The sequence below is a fragment of the Wasmannia auropunctata genome, unplaced genomic scaffold, assembly GCF_000956235.1.
Source record: "Wasmannia auropunctata unplaced genomic scaffold, wasmannia.A_1.0 LD335186.1, whole genome shotgun sequence".
Lineage (NCBI taxonomy): Eukaryota > Metazoa > Arthropoda > Insecta > Hymenoptera > Formicidae > Wasmannia > Wasmannia auropunctata.
Window position 1 is genome coordinate 65,249 of NW_012027704.1, and position 15,362 is coordinate 80,610.

Below are 15,362 nucleotides of genomic sequence, written 5' to 3' on the forward strand. Positions count from 1 at the left end.
CTGCACGTAAGAAGGCGAAAGATCAACGAAAGTTTTCCCATGTCTTTTAATACTGGGAAAAAAAGTGTGCGCGAACTATCTTGGAATACTTTTAATTATCGCAACTTCATTTTACTTTCGCAATTATATCGCAAATTTTTATTCCCGGAAGCCGCAGAGTGTTAATTATATTAATATTTATTAACGAAAAAAGTTTTACTTAATATCAATTTACAAACTCTGATATCGATTTTATAAATAGCTTTATAATGAAGTGTTAATTAACGCGCTCCCCGTCATATAATCATACGCATCGTTATAAAAATTTTAATAAACTTAACTTGCGAGGTGGAATAAATAAACGGATTGCTGCTTCTGGATTCTGCTTGATAAACTTTTTATTCGATTCAACTTCAATCGCTCCACTTTAAAGCGCGCGTATCAATTTACTCCTTATTTCCCCAGTACCTGCTCACCGACGTTTTTCATAATAAATCTCCGGTACTCAAATTTTAATGTCTCCCCACTTAGCAAATTAAACGAAGCGAGTTGCAAGTTTGAGAGCGCGGGTCACTCCATGATACTAATTGTAATAAGTTACGAAAAAGTTGCACGTAGCGTCCAGTCTTTACCGCTGGATTATTTTTATTTGCGAATCGGGAACGGAATAACTCTCATAAATAAGCTGCAACTGAAAAGGTCACAAGCTCCCATGAATTGAAAAAACCTTTTCATGCGTACCGGGCATTGTGACAATACAAATATGTCGCTCGGGAACTTAGAGAACCTCAGAGACTGTAGTTTTTTCTCATAAGACACGCTGGATGCTTAAAATATGTAGATATGATCCCTCCAGGGAGAGATCTATCGAGTTAACTTTTCCTGTTTCTTCTATCTTGTCACTTTAAAAGTCCATCTTGTCTTGCTGCTTGTGAAATTATAAGCAATTAGGAGAGCGAAAGTGAAAGTCACGAGAATATATTTTATTACACTCGCTTTATAACTATTAATTGATAATAAATTTTTTAATGATACAACTTTATCGTTTTGTAAATAAGTAAAATTGAAAGTGTTGAGTATATATGACCTTTGTCGAAAAATTTTGTTTACGTTACAAATAATTTGCACATAACGTTTCGCCTGAAATTTGTACACCGGTTATGTTTGCATATCAAATGTCAGTGTATGCGGATCATAATAACAATTACATGAACATAAAGGATTGGTCAAGAGACAATATGGAATACTTGATTGATGACAAAGTAAAGATGCTAAAAGTTGCTGCCGAAATAGCAAAGATTGTACTGATTTATACATGTAGATACTTTTCTATTTCTCGACATTCGAGAGTATTAGTTTTATATCATTTTATACATTAATATCCATATATTTAGCGTTTATATACATATATTAATATCTATATTTTAATATATTTAATTATATATTTAATATATTAATGCAAAAAGAAAGAACGTGATAAAGACTTGATAAAGACAAACAAATATAGTCTTCCAAAAATTTTAGAGTTACATCAAAAATATTTTTATCAACACAAAAAAAATGTACATATAACATTATTTTGAGTACTTTACTTTTAATAAGTAATAATTTTTCTAATATATTTTCAAAATTTCTCAAACCATGCTTTAAAAATGTATAGAAATGCGATTATTGTCGATTATTCCGAAATTTTTTATAGTTTTTGTTACTGATATCGCAATTATTTCTTTTTCAAGAGTATCTGCAGATCTTCATTTACAGAATGTAGCATCGCAATAAAGTTTTGTTAAATAATGTGGCGTAAATATCCGAAAGAAATGTAATCCACCCTCGATTTTCGCGATAAGAGAAACGGAGATCTGTGCATGTGGGGGCGGATATTTATTGCACAGTAGCATTTTGGCACGCCGATAAGGGTATACGAGAGTAAAGCGCGATAACGATTCTTCAATAAATGGTCTTTAGAGAATAAGAACAAGGTTAGTAAGCGTTTATCCGTCCTTCTTTACAATTAGCGAATTTAATTCTATTGTTTATTCTCGGGTCGATAAATCAATTTGTAATGAAAGTTTACGCTGGGATATTTTTGTAAAATCGATCTCGCTTCCGTTGGATGCTTCTTTAATCGACGTATCTTGCCTCCATTATACATTCGCCTAAACAAAAACCTTGTTTAGCTACATGATGTATTATGACGGATTGGCTATTGATATGTGTATTCGAGAACAGGTGATGGATACCTTGTTGTCGGATGTTCGATGTTCAAATACTAAATTATCCTGTAAAGTTTCATTCGCAGCAACAATCGCGTGTTTTATTGCGCTGCAAATGAATGAATTGTAGATATTAGATGAAATTACAATATATTCAGTGAAAAGAAATTTCATATTAGTATACTTTTACTTCAAGCACAATCCGCGATTTCGAAATCCGTGCAAGAACGAACTTATTAACGAAATTAGCTAAGATATCCCAGGCATAAAGTCTATTCTTACAGCGGATCCTGTGCGCATTAACTTAAAGCAAATGTCAGGCTCTTCTCAAACGTCATTTCGTTTCTGTCATCCAAATATTTGGTCACGTAAAAGATGACCCCTCGTGCGAAATAGGACGAGTCACCGACGATTCACTTTCTATTTCTTTCCATCGCGTATGGACTTCTGAACGGACATTGGAAGGTTGTCTCGATGATATATGTGACCTGCTTTTGCAGGCAGGATTCCTGTAAGCGATTCATCTCGATTAAATCAGCGTCACGCTTTTGTGATCGAGTGTATTAGGAGAGAGAAGGCAGATTTTTTATTCGAGTCATACATGTACGTAGGTATATATTCAAATATATAGGTACACACACACACACACACACACACACACACACACACACACCCACACATGTATTTTTTATATATATATATAACATTTAACTATAAAAAACATTCTCATATACACATATGTATATGAGAATCTTTTTTATAGTTATTTCCTGCAAAAAATAGTAGTTAACAACGATTAATTGCAATTAACTCATGTTTTATAAGGTATAATATAAATTGAATATTATGAAAGTACCAAGATCCGCTTTGATCGTGTTGGCGTTTTACGTTCTTAATTGTTCGTATAACATTCCTCGGTCAATCCTGATAATTAATTAATTGAATATGTTCTAAGAATGCTACTTAAAAATTTTATTTTCATACGCAACAGGCGTGTGAATCAATATATGTATCACAAATTTATGAAATTGCGATCACGTGTAGAGCATTCATCTCCTGCTATGAGTATATAGCGCAATAAATATTATATGATCGAAGAGACGTCACGCTTCAATCGAGATTTTTAGAATTGCATATTAATCGCAAAAAGAAACACGTGGGACGGAGCGCTCGCGCTCACAGGACACGGGGGGCAAACACTTCTTACGGATCATTCGATTCGTGCTCTGCAAATTGCAGAGGATTCCCGAGAAATCCCATATCTTTACAAATATATTTGCTCCATTTCCCTGAGCGACAGGATATTGAAATTCCCTGTCCGCGCCGCCGCCGCGCTGTGCCAGGATCTCAATCCCTCATGCGCACTGCCCCGATCGTCGCGTGGCAGTTATTACCCGCTGTGAACTCCGAGGACGTGCGTTACGCCAGATTTGGCGCAAACTCCTAAAAACTTTCACCCGCGTTTGCTTATTACACATCCCGCAGAGTTCTGGAAGCGCTATTTAATCTTAGTGGGTGTCATCCCTGCGCCGCGATTTGCCCGGCGGCCTTTCTTTATCGCACGCCTTCGTTGGCTCCCGCGCTACCCTCGACATCCGTCTTCTCTCAAATCGTATTTCCTTTGGTCGATACGGGCTCTTCCTCCCACTGTCGGGCCGCAGTCGCACGTGTCAGCTTAGTTTAGTAGTGTTGTACGATGAGAGGGCGAAGAAATACGAGAGTTATTATACTTTAGTACGTGGGGTAAAAGTTGCTGGCAATGATTTTCTTTCGGAATCTTTTCATTGCTGCCCGATGTTATGCTTTGTTCCGTTCACGGCAAATGTCATAGGCAGAATTCTCACGTTATATACGCACATACATACATACATACGTTTTAATCTTCATTTTAATTTAAAGCTTATCTCTGTGTGTGTATTTGACTATTCGCTTCTTACAACAATACTACACAAGTGTGAATCATTTCTCGGTAATATTTAATTTTTCTACTATCCGTATTAGTCTTGAATTATATCGATGATATTCAATTTTGAATATTATTGCCTTTTCTGCCTCTTATATGTAAGTACTTTGAATGCATGCAGAACTTCAAAATTTGCAGAAGTTTACGTTAAATTAATTAATTTATGTCCCTTTATTTAATTGAGGTATGTGTGTATACCTAGGGATATATTTTCACGAGTATAATTGGAAGACGAGAGAGCGATTCTTGCCAATCTTCAATTTGACGCAGCGCATACGTGCGTAATGTATGGTGAGAATTAATTTTAAATTGCGTAATTAAAATGAGAAGAGGGTTAACGAACATAAACGCGACAGCAGTGCCTTATAAATTTTATTATACAAAGATAAATGAGCGGGGTCGTCGGGAGACGCGAGACCATGATTGAGCGATCTGCGTACTCGAGAGGTGGACAGCTCGGATACGTGGCCGATTGGGGGGAAAAAATTTTCTCGGAAGAAAAAAAGGACGAGCTGTGCGGCGCGGGCTTGCTATTTGGCGGCGTACCGCATCGATTGGACGAGGGCCAGAGGCTTGCCGAGAGCGTTTCTTCGCGCGCACGTTTTCAATTTCTTCCGCTCCATCCGTCTCTTCTGACTCGTCGTATTTCTCCTCGTCGTATCATCGCGTGGCGCGACTGTGCATGCGGCCGGGCATGCGTTATTTTGGTGCGCAACCCTGACAAGTGGACGCCTTGACCCGTCAGCTCGACTTTCTCATCCCCGCGCCGAGCATCGACCCTGATCCACGAGGTCGAATTGGAGAACAGCACGCGGAGTTTCATCGTTAATCTTCCCTCACAATTACGAATGATATCGCCGTTTTTGGTATGCGAATATTCCTTCCCCACGGGAGAAATATTGTAGAATGATCGAATCGAGCGGCGTCCGTAACGATAAATTCCCTTTTTGTTCGGGAACGAAAATTCCTGAATACACGACGAATCAAGTCGAGCCGAATTCCAATACGTTCTTTGGTTCCTTCTCGTTTGTCGATGTCTTGTTTTTTTAATTAGAGGGATTCATCTTACTTTAATTGCATTAATCGCTATACTCGACTGTCTCCTCGTACTCCATCGATTGTTGAGACCTGGTGGACGAGGAGCTGACGGATTTAATTGAGGTCGATGACTCTACGACTGACTTCGTCTGGACGCTTTGCACAGATTTCGATGTCGAGACGGACTTCGTCGCTGACGTTACGTTCATCGATTGCTCGACGAGGCTGCTGTTTGAGTCGTTCACTGAAAGAACAGGATATTACTTTCGTAGATTGGATTATGTAAATTTCGAAGATTCTCGAATGACTTGTGTTGGAGACCGATTGCGGGTTTTGTTTAATGTATTATATTTAGCAAATTGCAATTAACGCATTTAATTAATTTTATTGATTAATTTTTTATGATGAATTAATTTTGATTGAAGTTAATAATTTGGTAGGTGTTATAGTAAAACGAAGACGGGGATGTATAACCTGTTATGAATTTCAATTAATAATAGGAATTTCCTGGAACAAACGTGTAAACATTGGGATATTTAAACTGGTATGAATTTCAAATAATAATGGAAATTCTCAGAAATAAATGTATAAACATTGGTTAAATAAATATATGAGATAACTGATAAATCAGTGGATAATTGTTGCATTATCCACATTATAGTATAAATAGCCATTAATAATTTACCAACAATAAATTGACATATTGGAAATATGTAACATTGCGTAATATCATGAGTAATATTAACAATGCAATAGATTCTATGCAAAATTATGTACGTAGGCGAAAAAATAAAATAAGTAATATTACTATAGTTTATAGCAAATAGAGCTGCATCGATCATTCGAGATTACGATCTTTCTCATCTTTATACTTGATCTTAAAATTACGTACGTGGAAAAAAAAGTTGTATTAATAGCATTAACAAAGCAGTCTAATTGTAAGTAATCGTAATTTCAGTAAAAGTATTAATGAAATACATCAGACTTTCGCGTTTTAACATAATGTGTTATTTGTTTCGTTAATACTGTTATTAAATTCACTATTATTATTATGTCATTATTTTTAATTAGATTAACGTTAGCTAATGCTGTTATCATTTTTCTTCCGCGTATTGTGTTAGATGATGTCGAACAGAAAACCCGTCTGATTCGATAGCAGAAAATCATTAATTTTAATTCTGTGAAAGTTAAATTATTCTCCAAGTACGAAGTGTAGGAGATATTTTAAATTGAAAGTGCATAAGAATGTAAACGAGACGAGAAGTAAGTTGAGCGCACAGCTGTAACTATTTCGACAAGACATTTCCGAGGCAAATGTAAACTCCAGTCCGTTGAAATTACCTTTGGCAACTTCCATGACGGTGCTTTCGATGGTCCTCGATCGAGTCTCACGAGAATAATGATACGACAATGACGCGAATCATCCAAGATCGAACTCACGAATGGTAGAAGAACGTCGCAGCTTTGGGTTATTCTAAACTGGTAGCACGGAATGGCGGAGAGGGAAAGTCGATCACGTGGCAGTGGCTGAACCAGTGCAACCGAGGGGGAAACGTGAAAAATTACCGTACGAAATATTCATGGAATCCTGGCGGGTGGTGGTGTGCGATGTAGGTGCAATGCTGAGTCAATGCTCTTCGTTTTGCGACGACGTGCCGCGGATGTTCGCGCCCACGACTTTTCACTTACCCGTCAGTTTTCAAAAATAATATTCGCGAAATGGAATTTGTCGTACGAAGCGATAATATATGATAGGAACACATAATCGAAGGAAAATAGAAGGACACTTGATATGATCTTACAATAAATTTTTTATCGCCGTCATTTTGCATAATTAATTGCCATCCGTATAATTACCATGAAATTGCAATTTTATGAATTCTTATCGAAACAATTCAATTCGCAATAGTATTTATCTATTATCTTACTGGATAGTAGATGAATAATCCATAAGTGTGTGAATGAAATGTGCTTTTAAGTGCCAATTCTTCAGCAACTTCATTCCATTTGATAATGCATACATTCGCTGTATTTTTATTTCTACTAATATTCTAACATATTATATTATGTGTGTGTGTGTGTGTGTGTGTGTGTAATACATATATATATATATATATATATATATATATATATATCGCTGTTACTAATAGAATAGATAGGGAGGCGGGCTGTACGACAACGTCTGTGACCGTTTGAAATGTGAGTCACGCTAATGTGCAGGCAGTTTTATTCGTTCTCTATTTCTCTTTTACACCAAGTCATTCACCCTGCTTATCCGAACATCTCATAAATCTATTGCAACTTTTCGCTTTTTTTTCTCTCCACACAATTCTCTAATGCAATTTTTCATGTTTGTCGCGTATGAAATAAAATAAATAAGTAAACATATATTTTCAGAATAACATTAAAACGGATTTTTTTAATGGAAATAAATGTTACAGAATGGAAACGATAAATAATGAATAACTAAATTTCATAATATGTATGATTTATAACTCTAGAGAATTTCTCTATAATATAACAAGCTTTAAAATTATTTTGCAACATTTTTTGTGAGATTAATTGGATTCTTGAATCTTTTAATGAAATTTCATGCGCATAGCGCTTAAAATATTTTTGCGATACAGATAGCGTGTCTTGAGGTAATATAAATAATATTTTATATGTCAGAAGAAAGAAAAAGGTAGGTTATAAGGTATTATAGCAACAATGTATTGTCGGCTTATATCAGCTAGGGAGCTTAGGATTTCTAAATTCGGCTATTCAATATTGCAATTTGAAGCCAACAAACCTCAATCTATTTTTATACAGCCCAGGATTTGCTTGCTCCCTCGCGAAATCGTCAATACGAGCAGTCTCCGTCCTGTTGCTATAGGAGTCGCCGTATTGTTACGGAAATATTGCAGGGAAATAATACATTTTATTTGTGTAAAAGTAATCAACAAGTAAATGAGAATTATGGAAACATTATGCTTGTCCCATAATAGGAAATCTTGTAAAAGACATGGGCAGGTTTTTAATAAAAGGTCAACGTAGGAAATCCTCAGCGAAATTAAGGTTAAATTTAGGATAGAATATTACTTAAATGAGACCTCGCATTTTTCTCTCTAAGATCTATTGAAATACGTAAATTGTTATTTTAGGAAATTACTAAACGTTAAACAATAGATAAACAATTTTGTGTGTGTGCAATTAAGATAGATTATTTTATATTTAGTGGAAAATTTTTTACAATGAATTTTTAATGACGTTTTATAATTGATATGATACATATTTATATCATAAATTTAACGTGTGTGCTGAAAATAATTTAAACAAATACATTTTTAAATAAAATTAACTTAAATTAATTTGCCCTTACGTTAAAAAGTTCTAAACTTTAACATTTTTAACAAATTTCGATTTTTTTTCTTTTATAAGATTTTCTTTTACAGATTTAAACATATTTTTTTTTTAATGAAAGACTTTTAAAATAACGTTACCATCGCTATGAACTACAATATATCATACACGATGTGTGCTGCAAGAATCACTTCGCTAAACAAGCCGCATACTTGCCGCGGCGTTGTTACGCTTTTCGCAAAAGGAAAGCTCGCGAATAAACCGTGTTGTTGCATTGAATAATGGCGAAAAGTTACAGCGCGTCACCGGTCGACAGAATGGAAAGCAGCATGCTAAACGGCCATTACTGTGGCAAATCCATGAGAATTAAACTGCGCCCGCGGAGTTTGCGGATCTAATGCTTTCGCAGGCGTGAGATGTTCTATTCACACGATGGTGGTTTCGGTACGCTTAAAATTTAACTGGCACGCAGATATTGTGTGTAACGTAACGAGCAGTTCTTTGAAAAATTATCTACTTCGAGACTGTGATGGCGAGCTGCTTTTCTCCGCATTTTTATCCGCGCGCTTTTATCGCGCGTGAAGAAAGTGCTCGTCGCATATTTCGGCGGACTTTTAAACTCTCTAGACAAAGTTTGGTTCTCGGCGAATAATGTTTCATTCGAGAAAGTCGTTCTTTTTGCAAAAACAACGCATTATTATGTCTCGTGGGAAAGTATCAAGTTTAGCTTCCAACAGTTTTTTTTTATTTTTAATCCGCAAAAGAGGAACATGATTATGACAAATTGAAGTTTACACTTTGTTTTTTTTTATTTTGTAAATTTGACGAAATTTTTTTTTATTTCATAAACTCGATTTTTTTGAAGAAGTTTTGTGAAGAATAATTTTAATATTACTTCAAAGAATAGATTGTTACGTTCATTTGATGATAACTGAATTTTTAATATTATTTCAAAGAATAGTTCATTTGGTGATAACTGAATTTTTTTAACGAAATCTCATCGTTTGTGCGAAATGTACGTCTTAAGTGGAAATGAGAATCGTTTTTCAAACCGGAGAATGATTCATACCGCCTGTTCGCAGCTTTCTCGGCGTCAGTGAATCAATAGTCACACCTACATCTTTTTTTCTCGGAAAAACTTTGGACGTTTGCCTCAATAACTATCTAATTTTCTATTTCTAATAAATTAGAAAGTTTTTAGTGAGCTCCGCGACGGCCTTCTGAAATAATAGTCATCATCCATTTGAGACTTAATAATCATCCTTCTGCTCTTTCCGAGAAAGAATGATTCAGCTTTGCTGAGCTTCTCGTTGATTTTCTCGACATGTCTCGCGATCGTCATCGATGACTCAGATAGGATTTTAGCTTAGTGAATCCATTGTCATGGATTTCGTCCAAAAGAGCACTACGACGCAGACGACGAATTTCGTCAGCTTTTGTTGGCTAACATTGACAATTATAATTATTCAAGCCATTATTTTTTTACGCGTTAACATTTAACCATAAATTTTCTCTTGTCAGAAAAATTTACAATTGACAAACTACTCGACTTATTTTGTCATATAGTGATATTATCTTAGTATTATAGATATACGGACTTATTCATATTATAAAAAATTTAATTAATATTGACATATTGTAATATATAAGAGCTGTCAACTAATAAATTCTTGGAGACAATTTCAAAGAAAGATAAAGCTTCGATTTTTTTTTAAAATTCTATCATCAGTCTGGTCAGAGATTTTATAACATCCTCGCTAAATTTCACTAATTTCAACACTTTAGTTGTATTTCAAAACAGTTTGGGAATATAGGTATATAGTTTTGTAACTTCTTCGTAACTTTTTCGGTGCGCAAAAATATAATTGTCACTTCCTTTTCGTTTTATATCTTCCGATCTTTTTGGTTCGTAAATATCAACTTCGCAACGAGCATCGCTGGTGCGTCTCTCAAAATAGTCACGACTTTGTTGCTGTTCGTTGTAAGCTCAGTTTTATTGCAACTGCTGGCTTGCTCGTTATATACGTATGTGCGAAATGTGTATGCCGAAAGAGAAATATTTTTAACTGAAAAAGAGTTAAAAGACATTTTTATTGTATAGTCGTTTTCACCAAAAATTACTTCACTAGTCAAAATCATTGATCAATAACCTGTTTTTCATGTTTAAATCGTTCATCAATCCTTTGTGTCGGAGATGACGAGCATTTTAAAATATTTTTTAAAGAGCTTTATAACTTTGCGGAATTAAAAAATTAATTACAAATGTAATTATTCATACTTTAACTCATAATAATCTCATAATAATAATATACATATATAAATGTATATTAAGCATATTTTTAAAAGTGCAAGCTAAAACTTTTTTATATATATTTTATATATTTTACGAATATTTGCAGTTTATATGTTTATCTTGAGCATACTTTTTATTAGAAAAACATATATATCAAAAGCTCTATGTCTAGTGAAAGATTGAAAATTTTACACAATTTAATTTAGGTCAGACAAAAATTTGAAATTTATTGACGGAAACAGAATTTTTTTATAACCAAACATTGATAAAGGAAATTTTTGAGAGCTACTGCTCCATTTTTCATGCTTAAAATATCAGATTTTCCGTTCTTGCCGATGCGCTTCCACGCCTCTCCAAATAGACGAGGTAAATATTTGTTTTTGTTTTCTCCTTTTTCTTCGCCGTCTCTCTCTCTCTCTCTCTCTCTCTCTCCTTCTTCTTCTTCTTCGACATGTTGAAGCACACATATCCACTTTCTACACGAGTGCCAAGCATAACCACGGCCAGGCTACCACGGCGAATTGTTCTTGGTTGAAATACGAGCTTACGCCCGAAAACTCTTAATGCGAGCCGCAGGTCAGAGTTCATGCAGTAGCGCGGTTCATCGAGCGCATCGAGAGCGCGGGCAATGTTAATAGGAGTCATAATTAATTTTACGCCTACAGCAACCATCGAAATCCATACTCGTTTCCGGAATGAGAAAACAGTTCTTGATAATAGGGCGCTGGTTCACTTTAGAAGCGCATCTAAATGGCGAGGGTCTTTTACGTAACGTCATTAATTACTTCAATGGTATGTTTTAAGATAGCACATGCTTTTCAGACGTTTCTCTTTGCGTATTTTTCTGTTTCTTAGGCAACTGAAAAATTGATAGCATTACACAAAAATAAGAATGAACAGGAATTTTTCACAGTTAGTTCATATTAAAGATAATGATATATCAAAGAAGTTAATCCGAGAAGCGTAAAGAGAAAGAGAGAGAGAGAGAGAGAGAAAGAGACAAAGAGAAAGAGAGAGCGCAATCAATTTGTAACCCGAGCATGGTGAACATTTCCGCGTTACAATGGAATTCTCAAAGGCACGTTCTTTTCTTTTTTTCCGCCACGGGAAAATAAAAACGTTAAAATAATGTTCTTTACCGTCTACATCTTGAATTACGTAACGCGTTTGCGTAAATATCTTATTATTTTTTGTTGAAAGTGTAACACGCGTAACTTGACCATGATGAAATGCCCGCGGGAATGGAATTTTTTAATAATTTGTTATCGCGCGCGCGCGCGCGCGCGTATCATGCGTACTTTGCGTCGTCAGGCGGAAGATCGCCCGACAAAAAAAAAATCGTCTGCCGTTTGATATTTTGAAAAGCTTTTGCCGTTGTACATTTTGCTCAGCGCCGCTTCCCCAAAAAAATTCGCAGCTTTTGTCATGTGCGATATTTTCGACGCAAGTCACTCGTGACGTGAACGTTCGACGTTCGTGCCTGCTTTTTGACGTGGAACGACCTGTAACCTTCCCAGATTCATGGTATGGGTTTTCGACAACCGTACGACCCTTTCGGGTCACGGACGTTAGCGATCGTATGACCCATTCGGCCCAGGGGGTTCCATAGTAATAACCTTTTTGGATCATACCGCTATTACGGATCAGCAAGCTTAGCGGGGAAAATACGGGCATTTACTAAACATCGCGCACCCCTTTACTTACAACATCAAGTGCCCGCGTTACCAATTATATTCCTTGAATGACTCATGTTTGTTTGTTTGTATAACGTATACGATCGACAGTTTTAACAGTATGCAATAAGTTTTGCAGAAAGTATAGATTATTTCGGAATTAACGGGATTAACGGAAAATTTTAACGAAGTTTGGAATGTGTCTCCACAAACTTGATTCTTAATGGTTTATTTAAGTTTTGAAGTGCTTTCTGTATATTATTGTATTAAGCAATACGCAAATATTATTTTTGATATAACTTGAAAAATAAAGTTCAATAATCCTACTAATTGAAAGCGTAAATCACAACTGAAATAATTAATCACCGTGTAAATTTGCATTCTGCACGATGTTGGAATAATAGTCGATCGGAAATCAGCATGAAAAATTCGCATAAAAATTTCGCCCTACTTTATGGGCGAAATGGATGTCTCGTTCAATGGCGTAATCATTGCCTTTAATTGAATTTTAACTCCGATTTGGATTTGATTTCGAGGATTTCGGGATGAATCATTTCAACTTTTAACGTCACTTGATAAATCCGACATTCTTGTTTGGATGGCTTCGCTAATAAAAAAAAAATGAATTCTTTTGTTTGGCGTTGAAGCCGAAGAGACAATCGTTATTGTAACTACCCGTTGTTACGTAGCGTAGCGAAATGGATTCATCGAAATGAAATACACTCGGGAAATCAAGGTAGATTTTATTTTTACGGTTGTCTCGCTCGTGATGAAATTGTTACTTCTGATTGTATCGGAATTAAGAGTAAATATTCGTGTAACCCGGTCGTATCATTAATTATGAATGCATCTTGCATCTATTTATTTATTTTTTTTTTAAATAGTTAATTTTATCTACAACGATTTTTTGTAAATGTATTTATTTAAAAGAAATTAATAATCGGTGAAATAATATTAAATTTTACCTCTTAAATTGACATTATAATCTGATACCGTAGTACTTTTTCCCTTTTGCAATATTCACATATATTATCGATAATTACAGCGATAGGTAACGAAGCGTATTTCTCGCACGAGAATTCAGTCTTTCCTTTTGGCTTATTTATTCCATGGCGAGGGAATCGGGAATATTTAGCGTGCTCGGTGGTCTAAAAATTTAATTGTAGATGATGTTGATGTCGCAGCTGTGATGAACGATCTCGTCGACATGTTGGCTGTGAGACTTGATCAAGGCTGACAGCTAGAAATTCGGCATCATTATCCTTTATGTTGTTAGATATTCTGTCCGAGTTTTTTCGTAGGTGGTCGAGTCACAATTTTCGTTAATTCTCTAACAATGGGACGTGTATTGACGTGAAATCGTGGGGAAAAGCATCGCCTTCATGTTTCATTGGAAGCAATATTGGACTTTGGTTTAACGTGAATTTGCGAATAATTGAAATATACATTCTCCGATAAATTTGCGAAACTCCCTTTTATGTCGAGAGGCGCGTTACTCTATATCCTTAACAGACAAATAATAAAGCAGAAAATTATAATGCAATTTTTTCAAAATTTATTTGAAATACTTATTGCGAAAACAGGTTCTTATTCTAATTCCAACGCTTTACTATATCAATTTCCAAGAAATTATATCTTCTTCGACGAATTTATTACATCGAGATAAAAGTATCAGCTATATATGCCTTTGTAAAGATATAGTGCGAGTATGTTGGAGGATGCATTAAAGCGAAAATGTTAGACACAAGATTGTTTCCATGTTTTAAATATTTTTTGTTTTACAGTTATTCTTTTTATTATTGAAATTGTTTTTTGACATACGTAATCTGCGTCTTATTTAGGAGAAGTAGCATTTTATTCTACCCATGATAAGAATTAGGCAACAACGTACGTTACGTAAAACGAATAAAAAATATAATTTAAAAGGTGATTTTAAAATTATGTCAAATTTATATGACAAAAATTTATACTGCTTTGATTTTGAAGGTTAATTTTATTCCTTTATGTTTAGTTATACTATGTTTTTTTTTAAAGAATTCACGATATTTGACAAAAATGAGGTGTTATCTGATCTTAGGTAGGATCGTGAAAGAGAATCACGACAAGAGAGGATGACTTTGATCCATTACATAATATCCATTTGCTCGGAACAACATCAGTAATGAAGAAAAGAGACGTAGGGGATCTTTTTAGTTTCTAAAGATGTAGTAGACATCTTCCGATATGTCTGCACTAAATTGTGTAATTGGATATCATCATGAGTAGAAAAGAAATAAGCGGAAAATCTTCTTATTGTTAGCAATAAATTCCAAATCTAACAAGATTTAACAATGTGATGTTATAGTTACAAAGAGAGTATTATATGATATTTCATTCTGGTTAAATTCTTTACAAGTATTTTCATATCTTTGTTGTATGATAAAATTTGAAATATATTTGATATGTATAAAAAGAAATGGAATTTCTTTATATTATTGCTCGAAGAAAGCAATTATAGTAACTGAATTGATTATATTATTCATAACGTTTTGCATATTGCGGAGAAATGTGGTAATTCCGAAAGTATGCAGTTAATTGTAATGCATGAACTGCAGCAAGATACAATTTTGGTGTAAATATATATCATCATTAAAAACCATTGCACAAGTAGCGATTAATTCAGCAATATTCTATTCCTAAAACTCTTGTTTAAATATACTTTATTTAAATATAAGGTAAACCCGGTATATATGCCGCGCGAGGATTTACGCCGCAGAAGTCAGAAAAAATAGAAGAAGTGAAACTAATTTTCTCGCAACCACTCTGTTACATGCCTTTATGTCATATTAGTACTTTCAGTGTTGTGATTTCAGTTTTTTACT

General features: G+C 34.8%; 1 protein-coding gene and 1 long non-coding RNA gene across 2 annotated transcripts in view; one reads left to right on the plus strand and one right to left on the minus strand.

Moving 5' to 3' along the window:
* The window catches only part of LOC105457654, a 43,018-nt gene that overhangs the window by 15,154 nt on the left and 12,502 nt on the right, over positions 1-15,362 (plus strand). The window lies entirely within an intron of this gene.
* Positions 2,061-2,805, minus strand: LOC105457653. The gene is made up of 3 exons (XR_975423.1): positions 2,475-2,805; positions 2,220-2,301; positions 2,061-2,135 (listed from the first exon to the last, which is right to left on the minus strand). It is a non-coding gene; the product is annotated as an uncharacterized LOC105457653 (long non-coding RNA).